The following is a 17,990-nucleotide window of genomic DNA, read 5'->3' on the forward strand; positions in this document are numbered from 1 at the left end:
CAAGGACAGACCCTCCTCATGTCCTCCCCCTGCCTCTTGTTTGTAGAGAAACTTGAGCCTTCTAGGCATTCCCCAGGTTCTAAACAATACATTTAATCAGAGAAGCGAGAAAATGTAGAAAGCAAGGAAACCAGTCAAGCAAAAAAAGATCAGTTTAGCCATTAAACAAAGTCAAGGACCTTTAGTTCCTCCTCAAAGGCTATAGATAATATCCTGAGACATCCTTTGAGCTGTTTTGTAGCTACTGAGACCCCCACCAGGTGGAAGAAGTTAACTGAATGCTGCCCACAAGCACGTAGATCCCAGACCGGCCGGAACCAGAAGGTTGGTGATGCTGACTCCCGATTCCCTCACCACGAGCTGATCACGCACTCTCAACCCCTTCCCTCACCCTGTCTTTAAAAACCTTTCCCTGAAAGCCAACAAAGCTGGTTTTTAGGCACTAGCTGCCTGGACTCCTTGCTTGGTGCCCTACCATAAACCTGCACTTGCCTTCACCACAACCCAGTGTCAGCAGATTGGCTTTACCTTGCACAGGTGAGCAGACCTGTTGGGTTCGGTTACAAAGTAATTAACTAAATATTAAACCAGAGGTTCCCAAACTTTCTCAGTTCACGGTCCTCTCAGTGTGTCAGCATCCCTAGGAAAGGAAACACCTAACAGTTCTATTTATTATGAAGTCAGGTTCAAACAATTTAACCCAATATGATACTCTAACAACATAGCACCTGTTAGGCTCCGTATAGCTTCATAGATATTGGAATCAGAACTGCCACCTCATTTCTCATTCCACATTGCCTTTCACACAGTGCTAGTATTTTATCACAGCTGAAATGTTCACTTGTCATCAGTATGACATCAACAGAAGGAACATAGTGATTTAAGGTTGAAAATGAACTATCTTAAGCTAGTGGTTCACATAGCATCAGACCAATGTTGCTGTGTTTCCCAAGAAAATGTAAAAATATCCCAGAGATCCCCCTGCGAATTCACTGTGGTACCCTAGGGTGCCTCAGTGCGCAGTTTTGGAATTAACATAAAAAACTAAGGCTCAGAAGTGCAAAGTAACTTCCAGTCAGAGCTTTTCAAATGTGAACTTGCACAGGGATCCCCTGGGGGTCTTGTTACACCGTGGGTTCTGATCCAGCAGGTCTGGGATGGAGCCCGGGAGGCAGCTTTTCTAACAAGCTCCTGAGTTTGGAGGGCAGGGCCAGTTCACAGACCACGCTCTGAGCGGTGAGGCTTTAAGTGAAGCAGCCAGGGGAGGGGGGGCAGCTGGTGAAGAGTCCAGGTCTCCAAAGCCATGCCCTTTTCCACAACCATACTGCTTCCCATGTAGTTACAACTGCAGGAACACTCAATAGTATTACAGTTTTCGTTTCTAGCTCTGCCCATAAGGAAGCTTGGAAGTTCTCTCTCCCAGCCACACAATAACCAAAAGGGACCTACACAAAATCAGCGCCTCCTCCTAGATCCATCAGAGAATTGAGGTCACAGGACGCACCACTGCCCCCAAAACTGGAGAGACCAACAGGAAGACGCAGAGAATCACAACTTACCAGAGCAGACACGTCCGTGGAAACCAATGCCTGGGTAGGAAAGGCTGAAGTGTAATTGACGTGTTGCGGGAGGCCTGGTGGGGACAAGTTTGAGTTAAACCTCCAGGGAGGCGCCCACACTTCTGTGAGCGTTACCTGCAGGATCCCTGCTAGGTTCTCACAGTGAGGATCAGGGGAAAAGTCCCTCCTACTTCTGAGCGGGGGAGGGGGAAATAGCCTTTCTTAAATACACCCAGAGAATTCCATTCTTCTTAACAAGGCCTGCCCTCAAGAGAAACTAATTTACCAGAGCCTAACCTGCGGAGGCTTTACCAGATCCTAAACAACCTGAGGGAATGGAAATAGCCAACTCAGCCCTATCTAGCCTCCCTGTCTCACTAAATAAACAAAACTGAGAAGCTCAGTGACCTAATCCTGGGACCATAGATGCTTTTCCTCCATATCACCTTCCACATCACTAGGGCTCCAGTGTAACAGCAGGGGGCTACACCTGGGAGAACTGTGCCTCTCAGAAGAGTTAAGCCTCTGGGGAAATCCAAAGACAATAGGGGAGGCAAGAACAAGACACTGGAGGAAAGGTTAGCCTCTAACACCTACAGCTACAGCAAACAGAAAATACAGCCCAACCCCAAGCCAGATAAATACAAAACCCCACACTAATGACCTGTTCCCCTCAGTTCCCTGTACCCAGTGCTTCCTGTACGGCGCACGACAAAAAATTATAAGGCACACTAAAGACAAAAACCACAATTTGAAGAGCTTGCAAACCCTTGGCCCATGCTTCACTGTCCCAGCAGACTTCACTTACAAAACACAAATTCAAAACTAAAAGTATTCAGAATTTCAGGAAGGAAGCCACAGAGCACTACAGCCCAAGGAGGCCACACATCTGTGAAGCCAGCCTGCGTGCCCATCACAGCCTGGTCAGCATGTGTGACTCCGGTTATTCACAGCTGAACTCTGCCTGCTTCAGATCCTGTCCAGGAACTAAGTTCTGAAAAGGACAGAGTTTTAAGCCGTTGGTCTTACTCCATCAACTGTGTTTTCCTTCAAATCATAGTACAGGCAGACCTCAGAGATACAGTGGATTCGGTGTCAGGCCACCCCACAGAGTGAATGTCACAAGAAAGCAAGTCACAAATCTTTAGGTTTCCCAGTGCATATAAAAGTATGTTTACACTATAGTGTAGTCTATTAAGTGTGCAATAACATTATGTCTAAAAAATAATGTACATGCCTCAATTTTAAAACACCGTAATGCTAAAAAACGCTAACCATCATCTGAGCCTTCAGCAAGTCATAGTCGTAACATCAAAGATCACTGATCACAAATCATGACAACAAATACAACAGTAATGAAAAAGTCTGAAATATTTTGAGAATTCCCCAAATGTGACACAGAGACGCAAAGTTGTTGAAAAAGTGGCGCTGAGAGACTTGCTCCACGCAGGGTTGTCACAAACCTTCAATTCTGTAAGATATCTGCAAAGCACAGTAAAGCAACGTACAATAAAATGAGGTCTGCCTGTACTGTGCCTGGGACCACGTCTAGCTCAGCAGGCCTGCGGTAGCCCATGTCCTTTCTCACTAGACACATGCCCTGGCCCTGAGAGCAAACCCTCTGTCCTGCCTGCAGGAGACAGAGCCCCCACCTCTGTGTGTGTGTATGATGGAGTGTACACACTCCATCACACAAGGCAGGGATGTCTCCTCAAGGCAGGCACACTTAGCTGTTTTTGGATGGAACCCATATGTATGAAACTCTGCATATCATCTGCAAGAGCAATTCAACCGAACGACACTCTCATAAGATATTTACTTAAAGCAAATCAAAGCTATTCAGTAAGACAAGCAATAAGATATGGGCGAAATCACCTTACTGCAAAGAGGATTACCTCAGCATCGCTGACAGACACTCATGGCTCTCAGAACATAGTAAAAACTCAACAAAGCCCTAGTCCCAGCGGGTCTTCTGCTGCCCATCAGGATTTAGGCACCAAACCACAGATCATGCATCATGTGGGAAGCAGTGGAGGGTCAATTGAAAAGGAGTCATGCATGGTTTATGACGAATAATGCAACAGTGATTGTAACACAGAGAAATAAATTGCCATCTATAATCACAAGTGCCATTTTGAGGGTGGATCCTGGAAAAATGGAAGGCTCTTTCATTCTGCCCAGTTCCTAAATGGGTTTGGGTTTGCAGAGTTTGGCCTGGAGCTAAACTTTGGTGGTGGGGACAGAAAGGAGCTGAAATTGGAAGAATCTGGTTTTGCTGCTGAGAGTGAGGCAGTAGAGGAACTGGGTGGAAGCTGGAGCTTGCATTATGGAAAAATGGCCGAGGGATATTTTTTTCAAACAGAGATGTCTTGAATTCAATGTTAAATTGTGTGTGTTGCTATAGTAATGGGATGGTTTGAAATGCTGACTGAGATGCATTTCTGACTCCAGAGGTTACAAAGTGGTGCTGTGATAACAACAGATACAGGGCAGTGTAGAGAACCAAGTCCCCAGAGTCTCCAGGTCCACACGGCTGCCAGTATTTATACAGGATCTATGTAGACGATAAGTCAGACCTGCAAGGGGGACCAACTCCTGCTCTCAGCAGTCACATAGAGGTAGACCAGGGCGCAGTAAAGGGTTAACCTTGCCGAAAGAAAGGTTGGACCCAGGCTCAGCTCCTAGGAGGTAACCTCTGAGCAAAGGAACAAATGTTCCTTCTGCATAGGGCAGTCATTTTCAACCCAGACTGCACTTTAGAATCATCTAAGGCACCTGGGCGTTATCGCCAGTGACTAATTAGGCTGGTCTGGAGCCTTGACGTTAATAATTTTATTTAATTAGCTTTACTGAGAAATAATTTACAAATGATAAAATTACCAATTTCAAATGCACAATTTGTTGAGATTTGAGAAACATCTATACTAAAAACATCGTGGTGAAGCATATTTCCATCTCCCCAAAATGTTCCTGTCTTAGTCTGTTTAGGCTGCTATAACAAAATACTACAGAGTGGGTAGCTTGTAAAGAACACACATTTCTCCCTCCCAGTTCTGGAGCTGGGAAATCCAAGATCAAGGCGCCAGCATGGTCAAGTTCTGGCAAAGGCCTGCTTCCTGATTCATAGCTGGCACCTTCCCTCTGTAACCTCACATAGTGGAAGGGGATAGGTGTCTCTCTGGAGCCTCCTTTATAAAGCACAAAGCCCATTCATGAGGGCTCTGCCCTCACGACCTAATCACCTCCCAAAGGCCCTACCTCCTGAGACCATCAACTTTGAGAGTTAAGATTCAACATATGAATCTGGGGGGGGGCACATTCAGACCATAGGGACAGTTCTGTGCATGCACACAGTCAATACATTCCTCTAATCACTGGTCCCTGACAGTGATCTAGTTTTTGTCTCTAGAACTGTACCTTTTCTAGAATGCATATAAATTGAATCATATAGCATGCAGTCATTGGGTCTAATTTCTTTCACTTAGCCTTATGCTTTGAGGTTCATCCATGTTGTCCTTATCAGTAGTTTGTCCCTTTTTATTGCTGAATTGTTTTCTAATCCATATATGTATTGTAATTTGTTTATTCATTTACCAGTTGGTAGATATTTGGGTGGCTTCAGTTTTTGGCTCTTATGACGAAGTCGGCTATAAACATTTAAGGACAAGTCTTTGTCTGGATATATTCTTTTACTTCTCTTATGTAAATATCTGTGAGTGGCAGTGCTGAATTCAGTGGTAAGGATCTGTTAAACTTTACAAGAAACTGCCAAACTGTTTTCCAAACTGGCTATGCTGTGTTGCATTCCGACCAGCAATGTGTGGGAGTTCCAGTTACTCCACATTCTTGTCAGTACTGATTTTATCTTATAGTTCCTCTGTTTTCAGAGTTTGATGATTCTTTATTTTAAATTTCCCATTTAACCTCCTGTGTGGTTTTAAGCTCCAGACTGGATGCAGGCAAACTGATACAAATTTTAAAGTATGAGTTCAAATCCTTCATTGATATAGGACTACAAGTTATCTCTTTCGTCTTTTCTTTCTTTCTCTCTTTCTCTCTCTCTCTTTCTTTCTTTCCTTCCTTCCTTCTTTCTTTTTTATGTGGACCATTTTTAAAGTCTTTATTGAATTTGTTATAATATTGCTTATGTTTTATGTTTTTTGTTTTTTGGCCAAGAGGCATGTGGGATCTTAGCTCTCTGACCAGGGATCCAACCCTCACCCCTGTATTGGAAAGCAAAGTCTTAACCACTGGACTGCCAAGGAAGTCCCTATCTGTTTCTTCTTGTGTAAGCTGTGTTAGTTTGTGTTTTTAAAGGTATCTGTCAGAAAGTGACATCATCAAAATGGCAAAATGGAAGTTTTCTACTGTCTTCCCCCTAAAGAACACCAATTTGACAATCACCCACAGATCACAGAAACTTTGCAGAAGTCCAAGAGTCCAGCAAAGAAGTTCCAGGACATCATTAGAGAAAAAAAAAATCTGAGATTGGACACATCAAAGAAGGTCAGAGGAAAAGCTGACTTTACCTGCATCGTGCCTCCCCCAGGTAGCTCAGCTCAGGGCCAAGAGAGTCTTTCTTGGCCTGTGATTTCTCCTGGTGGGGGGAAGTGAGACTGTGTGAGTGAGCGCCTGGATTCCTCAGCTGTGTGGATGCTGCCAAAGAGGCTCGTTTCTCTCTTGCTCCATCCAGAGTTCTGAGTCAGGAGCTGCACACATGGACAAACCTTCAGCTAGACTAACTAAGAAAAAAAGAGAAGATGCAAATAAATAAAATTAGAAACGAAAGAGGAGATACTACAACTAATTTGCCACAGAAATACCAAGGATGAGAGATAATGGTGAATAATTATATGCCAACAAATTTGATAACCTAGAAGAAATGGGTCAATTCCTAGAAACTTACAACCTACCAAGACTGAATTATGAAGAAATAGAAAATATGAACAGACCAATAATGAGTAAGGAGATTGAATCAGTAACCAAAAATCTCCTAACAAAGTAAAGTCCAGGATGAGATGATTTCACTAGTGAATTCTACTAGTTTAAAGAAGAATTAACACAAATCATTCTCAAACTCTTCCAAAAGACTGAAAAAGAGCAAACACTCCCAGGTTCATTTTATGAGGCCAGTATTACTTTGGCCAGATAAGGACACTACAAGTTAAGAAAATTACACGCTAAAATCCCCAAGGAATATAGATGCAAAATTGTCAATAGCATATTAGCAAACCTAATGCAAAAGCACATTAAAAGGATCATATACCATGATCAAGTGGGATTTATCCCTGGGATGCAAGGATGGTTCAACATCTGCAAATCAGTAAATGTGATACACCACATTAATATACACATAGACCAAAGCAACTGTCAAAGTATTATAAGAGCTTACTGAAGTTGCAATGGAAATATGAAAGATGGGCACATGGTCCAAGTGGATGGGGAGGGAGGGAGCAAGGGGAGAGGGATCAGATCAGATATAGATTGCAGAGGAAGTGAAATCTAAGAGGAAATGTAAAGGATGGATACAGGCCAGATAGATGAAGAGAAATGAAAGAATCCTCTATGCCAATAGTTCTCAACCTGGCTACACCTTTTTTTTTTTTTTTTTTAACAATATACATAATTTTGAGGTCTGTGAGTCAAAAATCTATTCCTCTCTCCTTGGCTTGTAAATGGCTGTTTTCTCCCTGTGTCTTCATGCCATCTTCCCTCTATGAATTGAGGTACAAAAAAATGAGATAAGTGTTGTCCCAATTTCCCCATCTTATAAGAGTATCAGTCATATTGAGTTAGGGGTCCCATCCTGCTGCAACATGACCGACCTCATCTTAATGAATTACATTGTCAATGACCCTATTTCCAAAATAGATCATATTCTGAGGTACTGGATGTTAGGACTTCAACATATGCATTTGTGGGGGTAACAGTCCAGCTTATGAAAATGTGTATGGTAGCAATTATTAATTTACAATTACATGTCTTTGAGAAGAAAACCTCCCAAATCCTCGCTTTGGGAAGCAGATGACATTACCCCAGTGGTTGCTGGCCAGTGTGCACCACATTCTGTACCACAGGGTGCACAGCTAAGCCTCCTCTGAAGCCTTTCTCTGCCTTTCCCTGAAGATGTACCCACTCTGGTGACATGTCAGATAAAGTGCTCAGTTGAGCGACTCTCAAGTTGCAGCACAGAACAGGCGACAGTCTGTATGAAGTCATCTCAAGTTGGCTACAAAGAAGCACTGGCCACTTACTAAGTACGGGATAACTTTGCATAGTAGATACAGAAGGAATCCCAGTGGAGAACAAAGTGAGAAATACTGAGATAATATTGCAAAGCTGATTTTTTTTAAACTAGCATTTTAAAACTTGCTTTCTAAACTGGTGTCCACTTATACTCCCATTCAATGTATTGCCTCAAGCACAAAAATGTTGAAAACTACTACTGCATTAAATAACTTAGATGAAAAGATTAAACTGTTGGCTCTTAGCTGATTTGGGGGCACTACTGTGCTCTTGCTGCACTCTTGAGGTCTCGCTTTGGCTACCTGCCAATCAAACAGCCTCAAAACCCAGCACCCAGGGCAGTTTGGAGATGAGTAAGAGGGACTGGGTCTGATCTGGGATGCTGAGATTAATTTATTTCCACAGGGCAGAAGCAGCTCAGCTGCCTTGCAAGCATATGAGCCACTAGATGGCGCTCCATGCTCATACTGAACCTGCCCGAATCCAGCATCACCTGTCTGGCAGTTTTCAGAGTTGGCTTGTCTTTTGGCACCAGAGGCACAGTACCTAAGGCCTACCACACCTTTAGAAACCCATGAAAATATTTTAATTTCTTCTAAAATCAGGGGGGAAAAGGAATATACTACTCCTTGATTTTATTCATCTCTATACAATGCAGCTGTAAAATATACTTTCACATATATAAATACTTATTTATATATAACTATTATTATTATTATTATTTCTAATGGAGGAAGGGGTCCATGAAGGCAACGTTTCTAGGGCCCACAAAAGTCATAATACGGCCCTGATTGTTTCTCTGTGTCACATCTGGAATATGGATCAAAAAAGTCACTGAAATTGAATGTAGTTCTAGGGCGCACCTCTCCTTGTGGACATGTTTCAAGATGCATGCATTCAGAAACTTATTTAACTCAACAGATTCATTCTCAGTCACATGCCCTCTTGATTTTACCTCCTAAATCCCTCCCCAGTCTGTCACCTTCCCTGCACACCTATGCTACCACCTTAATCAGGGGCACTGGAACCTTCTCTTGGACTTTGACAATAGCCTCCTACTGGCCTCTCTGCCTCCAGGCCCTTCTCTAAGGGTCATTTTCCAAAAATCAAATCTGATCACGTCAAGTGTTTTGCTTTCGTCTAAAATCTGCCATGATTCTCCACTGCCTAAAGTAGCGGTCTCTCCCATGGGGTGTGCGTACTTGATGAAGCAGGCAAGATAACTCATTGGAGCACAGGCTTCCTAAACAGAACTACTACTTATGTTTACCTTTTATCTGCTTCTTTAAATATATCTTGTTTTTTTGTATTCTTTATTTACACAATACATGTGCGTTATTTATACATAACTATATATGTATTGGGAAAGGTGTTGGTTTTTGACCTTGTTTCCACCAGAAGGATGCATCATTTGAAGTGTTTGGAAACTTTCAAAATGATGTCCAAGCCTTTTAGAATCGCACACAGGGCCTTTTTGAGGTGAGTCAAACCTACCTTTAGGATCTTCCCTGCTTGTTCTAGCCACACAGAACACCCCTTAAGAGCTTGAAGCTGTTAAGCTTTCCTGCGTTTACAAATATTTCAAGTATAGCTGCACCTCCCTAGCCAGCACCCTCACCTAACCAAATCCACCTCCCCCTTTAGCACCCAGCCCCTAGCTCCTCTGCAGCCTCCTCTCCTGGCTCCTCTCAGCAGGGCTGCTCTCCCATGTGCCGCCTTAGCTGTAGCATATTTATTTGTTTACATTTTTCTTTTCCTTTATCTTGTGATGAGTTGTGTGGGTGGGTGTCTGGCTGTGTGCGCACATATCCACAAAAGACTTGTGCTGATAAAGCAGCTGTTAGATGCTGGGCCCTGGGCTAGGCCCTACTTATGTGTCCTCTCAATTCAGCTCTCATGTAGGTGACCAAATCCTCCCAGTTTGCCTGGAACTTCCTATGGTTTAGCTCTGAAAGTCCTGTGTCCTATGGAACTCCTCAGTTTCAGGCAAAATGGGATGGTTGGTCACCCTATACAATAACCCCATTACGCCAATGAGTAAACTAAAGCTCAGAGAAGTTATCAAAACTAAGCTCATAAAGCTAATTAGCACTGGGACCTGGCTGTGTCCTTCAGAAAATCAGCACTCTTTCCACCATAGCATGTTGCCTGTTCATGGGCCAGGACCATGTCTTATTCAACTTTGCATCTTCATGCCTGTCATGACTCCTGCATATGTTAAATAGTTGATGGATGATTGAGGGAGTGGATGAATGAACGAATGATCTCTCCAACAGAGGATCAAAACAGCTGTGACATGGTGGCACCGCAAACTAACCATGTCTCCTCCCTCCCTGTGATTCTGCTTCATCACGGAATGTGAGAAAATTGGGCTCAGAGAGGATAAATGGCTTTCCCAAGGTCACAGTTCCTGCAAGAAGGCGGGGAAGGGGCCAGAACTCAGGTTTCCTGACTCACATTCCAGGGATCTTCCTACTGGAACACTGAGTGAAATAAACCAAAAGACAGAGGAAATAGTGGGAGAAAACTGGGCTCTTTTCTCATATCTAACTCAAGATGCCAAGCAGCTCTGAATTGCCAGGATTTGCACCATTTAAAAAAAAAACCCTAAGATGGACAACATTTCTCAAAAGAAAAGAAAAATAATGCTGTCAAAAAAGAGTACATCCAAATGAACTTATACATGAAGCAGAAACAGACTCACAGATACAGGGAAAAGATTTGTGGTTGCCAAGGGGCCGGGTGGGGTGGGGGTGGGTTGGATAGGGGAGGGATGGATGAGGAGTTTGAGATTCGCGAATGCAAACTATTACATATAGAATGGATAAACAACAAGGTCTTACTGTACAGCACAGGGAACTATATATAATATCCTGTGATAAACCATAGTGGAAAAGAATATGAGAAAGAATATATATATGTATAACGGAATCACTCTGTTGTATAGCAGAAATTAACACAATGTTGTAAATCAACTATACGTCAATAAAATAAATTCTAAAACAAACAAACAAAAAAACCAAAAAGAGTACCTCCACGTCAGGAGGGCTAAGTACCAGAGCATGAGATACAGGAAGGGCCATATCTGTCACCCAGAGGGAGCCTTTGTTTTTGTGAATCCTCCCTACTGTGACCCAGAAACAGTCAAGCCTTGAGTCCAAAACAACCTGGCATCTCCAAAACTGAAGGACTGTTTGGAGACCCAGAGGCCAGGCACTGCCAGCCAGAGAAGCCGCAATGCACCACGCCCACCGCCTGAGCCGCTCTGAAATACCTATTTATCGCCGTCTCTGTGGGCGTCTTCTGGCTTCCAGGCCTTGTTTGTACTTTGTCTCCAGCCTTTATTGACCTCTTTGATTCTGAGGGGAAGCTCAGCCCCGGGCAAATGGGAATTTCAATGCACAGTGGAAAACACGGGTTCCTCTAGGACCGCTAGCTGATCTCGGCATCTTGACTCTGGCCTTTCCAGGGACGTTGTGGTCCCAACCCCGCCTGTGCCAAAGAACAAAAGAAGCCCAGTGGTGACCACTAGGGCCAATGCAAGTGACTGAGGGGACTTGTCCTTCTTTTCCTTTTGGATCTGCCCTCAAGGCTTTCTCATGGGAAAGCGGAGGAGGGAAGGAAACGGAGCTTTGCATTCTGTCCCCCCCACCCCTACCCCTATCTAGGGCAGCAGGCTGCCCACCGAAGCCTCACCTGGGATGTTCCAGCCACTCATAAATGGCTGTGGAAGCAGAGCTGCTCAGCCACCGTGAGAGTCAGGGAAATTCTTAGCCCTCATGGGATCTGAGAGTGGCCAAAGTTTAGCCCTGGCAGGATTGTTGGGGTGACCGTGTGGGGTGGGTGTGAAAGTTGAGCAGAGAACAAGAATTCTCCGCACGCCTATCAGTGACAGTGTCATTCCTGAACAGGGCTCAGCTAAGGCCTCCCACGGTCTCCGCTGAACTGTGGACAGCGTTCCGAGCCTGGAGGAAGAATGTGACAATGGTGGCCCTGGGGCCCCTGGACTGATTGCTGCTGGCGCAGACCTCAGCCGTGGCTTACCTGGAACCTGCCCTGGGAAAGGGGGCTTGGATTTATCTTCACAATAAGCGTTCAGGAATGTGCTCCACCGACAGGCAAACACCACAACACTGGGAGGTGCCAAAAGCGACCTCGCCCTCTCCAGCTGCAGGAGATCGTTAGCCATCCCCCGTCACCCATGGGGGCTTGGAGCCGGCAGAGCTTGCCGCGTGAAGCTGAGAATCCCGCAGATGTTGCAGCATCACTGGGCAGTGAACTGCATCCTTCACCTGGGCCTGTGACACTTACCTGCGGGGTAAACCTGGGGCGTCGGAGGCACCCACTGGAGGGGAATTCACGCAGGCCGGAGGGGCCGGGCCAGCTTCCCTGAAAGCGCCGCGACTGGGGCAGCCGGGGAGTCGCTTAGTGAGGAGCAGAGAGGAGCTGCCGACGGGCGGCCTCATCCAGGGCACCAAGCCCCGTGTGCGGAGCCAACATGCATCTAGGTCACAGATGCAGTCCAGAACGGGGCACAGCACTTCCTAGTGCCCTGAGTGCCCGCTCGCTAATCGGTGGTTGAATGAATGGTTCTCAGGCTTGGGAGCCGGGTGCCTGAAAGGTTGAGTTCGGCTGGAGTGGAGCGAACGTGTCTCGCGGGGAGTGGGGTAGGGCTGGGGAGCAGTACCCAGAGGAGAGGCTGGAGAAGGAAGCAGGGCTCAGATCCGGAGGTGCTTTTAGGCTTATTTGGGACTTTTCACTTTGTCTTGAGGGTCAACGGCAGGGAGCTCGGAGGCGTGAGGACCTGCCTCATCCATCCCATCCTGGCCCTCACCCTCCTCATCTTAGAAGACTGCAGATGACAGTGCCTTCCTGACCCCTTCAAGTGTCAATATTTACAGCTCTGCCCCTTTCTCATTCCCTTGATTTTTGTATTATTAAAAAAAAAAAAAAGACTCTGCATTGATTGTAAAAACAGAAAACAAGAACCTACCGGACCGTGGCCCAGTAAGGCAGAGCAGCCAAACCATTGGCTCTCACTCACAACGGTGCCTCACTGTGTCCTTTGATTTAACCAGGGCTTCAAGGACACGCATTTACAGTTGACTCAAATGCTGCGCAGGATCACCACATGCCCACCAGATGGCGCTAATATCTCACATTTTGGTCCCAACAACGTCAGAGGCCGTCAGTCAACAGTCATTAAGCGTTAAATGCGCACTGTGTGCTGAGCTGAGTACTTTGTACATAAAAATTCCTTTCTCACAACATTGTCCTGAAGGCAGAAGGTATTTCCCATAAAGGATAAAGTTTTTCTCTGGCTACACAATGGAAAATTTGAATCGAAAGTCTGGGACCACCTTAAAAAGTCTGTGTGGAGGGCCTGTTAATATAATACCTGTATTTGAGGCAAACTGCCTTTCACTTTGGCTAACTGCAGCCTCCAGAATCTGTGTTAACAAAACTGCAACTCATTTTTCTGCATTTTTTCTGGGAAGGAAAGCCTGATGAGAAGGCAGCCTGAAGGACTCTGCGAGGTGCAAGTTGAGGTGTCGTTGACAGAGGAAGAACTTCAAAGCCTCCGTGGGTGGCCCCACGCAGTGACCTGGTTCCCTGCTGGGTGGTGCTGTTTGGTGGACCTTGCAGGGGTTCTGTGCTTCTATGTCATTCTGCGCGGCTGTGCTGGGAACACCTGGAGTGGGTACCAGGAGGGCTGAAAGCCACCACGGCACTGCCACCGCCCGGCGGAAATCACCCTGGTATCGTGCTCAGATTCTCCCCGTAGCTTCCTAAGTACTTGCCTTGCCCCTCCTTGGTCAGCTGAAAACTCAGCAGCCAAAGTGACCTCGTCAAAAAACAAGGCATTTCGTTCTCTGCTTGAAACCTTCCACTGGTTTCTCCTCTGAGATGGAGGAAACATCTAGGCTCTGTGTGCTCTGGCCCTGTTATCCTGGCCTCCTCTGCTTCTCTCCCCTCGCTGACGGGCTCCAGCCACACATCCTGCTGGTCCTTAAACTCCAGGTGCACCTTCAGGACCTTTGCACCTGCTGTTTCCTTTGCCTGGGCTGCCGCTCCCCTCAGGTGTTCACATGGTTGACGTCCCCCCTTTCCAGGTCTTCTCAGCAAGGCTGTGTTAGTGTCCTGGGGCAGCTATGACAAAGTCCCACAAACTGGGCACCTAAAACAACAGAAGTGTCCGTCTCACAGTTCTGGAGGCTGCAACATGTTGGCAGGGCTGGTTCCTTCTGAGGGTTCTGAGGGAAGGGTCTGTTCCAGGCCTCTCCCTTGCCTTGGAGACGGGCCGTCTCCATGTTTGCATGGCATTCTCCCTGTGTGCGTCTCCAAATTCACCATTCTTATAAGGACACTGGTCCAACCTGATGGCTCCCACCATAAGGACTTCATTTTTACTTGATAACCTCTGTAAAGGCCCTGTCTCCAAATAAAGTCACAGCCTGAGATCCTGGAGGTTAGGACCTTAACACGAGTCTCGAGGGGACCCAATTCGACCCATAACAAAGGCTTTCCTGGCTACCCTATCGGATGCTTCACCCTCTTTCAGGCATTCAGCAGTCCCCTTCCCTGCTTTAGCTTTTTTCTTTAGGAACTTCTTATCATCTGATGTACTACTACATATTTTTCTTATCCATCTTGTTGATTGTCTCTCTCCGACTAGATCGAAACTCCATGAAGGCAGGGATCTTTGTTATGTTTGTGGCTGTTTACGCATCACCTAGAATAGTACCTGGCACATAGTAGGTGCTCACAACATACACATTAGAGTTGATGAAGTTTGTTGCAGATTAATAGGTTACTAATGAACGAGAGGGGGTCACTGACTGATTTAAGGAAGTGAAACTGGCAAGTATAACCTCAGGTCCAGGGTGAGCTGTTCCTCCTTCTCTTGACCTCCCCTGCTTTTCTGCCTCACAAAGGGGACTTCATCTCCGCGCATGGCTCAGAATCCAGGCTCAGCCCTTTCGTGCTCACATCAACTGACTCTAAATGAAACCAGAGAAAGTTTGCCCAACTGCAGAGAACGCAAATACAGAACAGTAAGCACTGGTCCTTCTGAGTCTCATGTCAGAATTAGGATGCTTCTGTGTTGCTGCCAGGAAGCCCGAAGCTTGTGAGGGGAGCTGCCGTCCTGGAGTCCCCTGGCCTGGGGTCCGAGCAGAGGGACAACAGGGAAAAGGTGGAGTGGGGCCAAGGAAAGGCCCTCCTGGGAGCTTCATGGAGGCCGCAGAGAGGTCGTGGCCCTGGATCAGATGTGAACAGGCCCCAGGTCTCGTCAGCCTTTTTTCTTCCTGGGTCAGCATGTTAATGACGATGTTAAGACTAACAACAGCATTACCCCCGTCCTGCAGGCTGTAGCAGATGTCTTCGTTCGCATCAATCAGCGAGCGTTTAGGGAGTCGTTGCTTTGTCCCAGAGCTGTGCAAAGCACATGGGGACTCAGGAGGCAATCTCACACTGGCAGCTCACGTCAGCGCACGCCGAGGGCTCCCACACGCATCGTCCGTTTCACTGGCACAGCTGCCTGGTGGCGAAGATGTTGCTCATTAACTTGTTGGACAGTTAGAGAGCTGAGGATGGAAGTCATGGGCCCACAGCAGAGCAGAAATGTGGGTGCAGATCTCGTGGCACACACCCAGGATCCATCACCAGCATCAGATAATGTTCACTGAGTGTCTGCTACGCACCAGGCATTGTACTCAGCACTTTACGTCCATTTCCTCATTTTATTTCTCAGACAACCTTGTGAGGGAAGAGGCATGTGAACCCCCATTTTCTAAGGTGCAGAAACAGCAGCTGAGAGCAAGGTGGAAACTTTCACCAGTTCTCCCAACTCTTAAATGCCTGAGCCTGATTTGAACCTGGCAGTCTGGCCTCAGAGGCTACACTGTGAATCCTTTTCCTCACCCTCGAGGCAGCCCACGTAGGATGGGCAGAGAGATGGTGCAGGGTGGTTCCCCAAAGAGTCACAGGTGGGGCTGTTGCTGTAATAACGGCTGCTCTGTGCACGGAGGCCAAACAGAAATATGGAGGCAGAGATTTTGGAGGAAGAAAGAGATGGCTGTATTTTTCTGCCAGGCAGAAGGGAAGACACAGAAGGCTAGCGCCTCAAGAACTGTGCCCCCTGCTCCTCGGGAGTCGGGGAAGATTTTATATGTGGGGCTCGCAGTCCAGGTAAATGATGAGTCCAGGTGGTGAGGATCTTGCATTCTTTTCTTCTGCAAATTCATAGCCAAAGCTGGCATCAGGCAGCGCAGCAACCGGGTCTGGTGTCCCTGAAGTTATCGGCCCACGACCTTCTTTCTGAAATGAAGAGTGCTACAAAGGAGGGTGGGGAGGGGGAAGAAATGCCAGGTGAAGGTGTAATTTGTATGGAGTCAGAGAGTGACCAGATTTGTGTAGGACAAGTTTAGCTACAAGGGTTTGTTAGGAGTAACAGCTAAAGAATAACAAAGATTGTTTAACTCTTTCAGGCACCGTTATCTTTCTCCTCTAGCCTGCTTGATGTTCTCTTTGTTTTCCTTGCTCTCAAGAGGAAAAAGAACAATCACTTCTATTTGTATTGCAACAATTTCCTCCACTGCTAGTTTATTCCCTCCATATCTATGCAGAAACTCACTTCTCTTTGTATTGCAACAAGACCTGCTATAGGAATTCAGACAAAGGAAAGGGGGTTCAGTGGGGGATGGAGTCATCCATGTGGGCTTGGGGGTAGATGAGCGTTCCTTGGGGGGCAGGGAGGGGGCACAACGTGTGGGAGGTGGAAGAGAGAAGAGCCTGGCCAGACTTGCATGCCAGGTCCAGGCTGGGTGCCTGGGAGAGAAGGCAGGGTGGGGCCAGATGGCAGGAGCCCAGAATATAGTGACAACGGAAAGGAGGCAGTTCATCATTACTGCGGAGCCTCCTTACCCCTCGGGAGGCAGCAGCTGGCTTAGTACTTGGAAGCAGGCCCTGCTGTGTTGATTCCAGGGCTTTATTTGGCTGTTTATTGCAGTCCTTAATCTCTGATAGCCCTATGGTGTCAGCACCGGGCACAGGCCAGGAAAGGGGCGAGGCGCTCCCTTCCGCCCTCTTCCCACTGCCTTTCCCTTCCAGCTGCGGCCCAGCCCAGGTCAACGGAATACAAACGACTGTGAACAGTTCTTACTTCCCACATCAGCCAAGTCACTTCCTGAAACCAAACCAAGCCAAACCAATTACCTCTAGCAATCACAGACCTGCACTAGTTTTCTTAACAGCCAGGGGCTGGAAGGGATCTCAAAGGTCCTCTCCCAGAGCCCTCAACTGATGACTGAGTGGCTAGTTGGTTTTAGGTCTGTTTGCACATCTCTGGTAGGGAAGAGCTCACGAACCTATAGGCAATTCTGATGTGAGCTATAAAGGAGAACAAAAGTAATTCATTGTGATTCTTGACTCTTCCTCAGGAGAAGGGGACTTGAGCAGTTAGGCAAAGAAAGAAATGGAATAACACAGCTGAGTAGAGCACGCAGGCTGTCTGAACATTTGCTCAGAGGGGATCCCACTGGGGAGACTTTCAGTTCCAGGTCATTTGGAGGGTACGGAGAAGCCGAAATTCCAAGCGGACAGGGTCGTGTGATGCCAGCAATGTGTCTGGGAGGAGTACAGGTAAATCAGATTAGAACGGGGAGCTCGGTTGATGTGATTTCTTCTGACTGTTTTCAACACAGGACTAATATTTCTGAACCCTTGATAGGTGGCATGGCCATCGTGAGGGTCTGTGATGAAGGCACAGTGTGGGTCCTGTCTGGTCCAACCACAATCATAGCATTAAAAGCCAAGATTAGGATTTGGACCTGAGATAAGTCTTGAGAAAAGGTGAATTCAATGTGTGGCCTTCTCCTTGTAAAAAAGACTAGACATGAATTTTAAAGTCAGGATCTTGCAGGATCTTACCTTCCTTTTGGTGTTGCAAAGCTTCTTTTAAATATTTTCTCTTTTAACCCATGCTGCACTTCCCCAAGTTTAACATCGCAAATTTCACACATGTAGAAAGTCACGTAGATGAATTATTTTACCTTTGCCTGCACCTACAGCAGGTGGGAGAATACCAGCTTTCATGAAGGAAACAGAAAGAGGACACTATATAGTTAGCATGTAAATCTGCATAAAAACACTTCTTAAAATGCGAAAGCATTCAAGAAGAATGGA

Source organism: Hippopotamus amphibius, chromosome 4 (assembly GCF_030028045.1).
Source record: "Hippopotamus amphibius kiboko isolate mHipAmp2 chromosome 4, mHipAmp2.hap2, whole genome shotgun sequence".
Taxonomy (NCBI): domain Eukaryota; kingdom Metazoa; phylum Chordata; class Mammalia; order Artiodactyla; family Hippopotamidae; genus Hippopotamus; species Hippopotamus amphibius.